This window comes from Lactuca virosa, chromosome 7 (assembly GCF_052849685.1).
Source record: "Lactuca virosa cultivar CGN04683 chromosome 7, Lactuca_virosa_CGN04683_v6, whole genome shotgun sequence".
Lineage (NCBI taxonomy): Eukaryota > Viridiplantae > Streptophyta > Magnoliopsida > Asterales > Asteraceae > Lactuca > Lactuca virosa.
This window is the reverse complement of record NC_136432.1, coordinates 58447914-58449006: the sequence shown is the minus strand read 5'-3', so window position 1 is coordinate 58449006 and position 1093 is coordinate 58447914. Positions and strand designations below refer to the sequence as shown.

Here is a 1093-nt window from a genome sequence, read left to right as displayed (position 1 = left end):
TTAACTCATTGACAGTTCTGGTAATCTGAAGACCAAGGAAAAAATGCAAATCACCAAGGTCTTTCAATGAAAAAGCACGATCCAATGCATCGATAAACCGCTGGAGATGAGCATCATTTGTACCTGTCACAATGAGATCATCAACGTATACAAGTACATATATGGTTGATGATGTCGAAACATGAACAAATAAAGAAGTGTCGGATTGACAAGCACGAAAGCCATTTGTAACAAGATATTGTTTGAGTTTGGTGAACCAGGCTCTCGGTGCTTTCTTAAGCCCATATAGAGCTTTATGTAATCGACACACGTGATTTGGTTTCGTTGGATCTTCAAAACCCTTGGGTTGTTTCATATAAACAACTTAGGACAAGTCACCATTTAAAAACGCATTGTTGATGTCAAGTTGCCTTACACGCCATCCTTGAGAGAGTGCAATTGACAACACTAAGCGAATTGTGGTTGGTTTTATAACAGGACTAAATGTGTCAAAGAAGTCAACTCCTGCTTCTTGACTGAATCCTTGAGCAACCAACCTTGCTTTGTGTCGTTCTATAGAACCATCCGCTCGTCTTTTTACCCTGAAAATCCACTTACAACCAACAACATTAGTATGAGGGGGACAATTAACAAGCGACCAAGTGTCATTTTTCATGAGAGCATCATATTCTGCTTTCATCGCATTTTGCCAACATGTATGCTGATTTGCTTGATGAAAGGTTCGAGGTTCAAAGTTCACAATGGAAGAGGTGGTGGCTGTGAATACTTTGGGTTTGAGAGAGTTGGTACGGGCACGAGTTACCATGGAGTGTTGATTTTATTCTGTTGGACGAAAATGGGATGGAATAGGATTGATTTGTTTTGCCCGTGAGCTAATGGTGGATTGTTGATACTGAGAAGTTGAAGAGGTGAAAACAGGTGTGTGATGATCAGGTTGAGGGCAGGTTGGTGACGGAATAATTGGAGTTTGAGGAGGAGTAGATGTGACCGATGGTTGTGGAGATGGAGTAATGGATGGAGTCTGTGTTGGTTGATTTATGGGACGAAGATGATCAGCACATTCAAGAATAGTAGATGGTATGGAGGGTAGATT

At 41.0% G+C, this 1093-nt stretch overlaps 1 pseudogene; it reads right to left on the bottom strand.

Annotated features, from left to right (window-relative positions):
- Nucleotides 1-364: 364 nt before the first annotated feature.
- LOC145126678 (putative mitochondrial protein AtMg00820 pseudogene) lies at nucleotides 365-805 on the bottom strand (annotated as a pseudogene).
- Between the last annotated feature and the right edge of the window lie 288 nt (nucleotides 806-1093).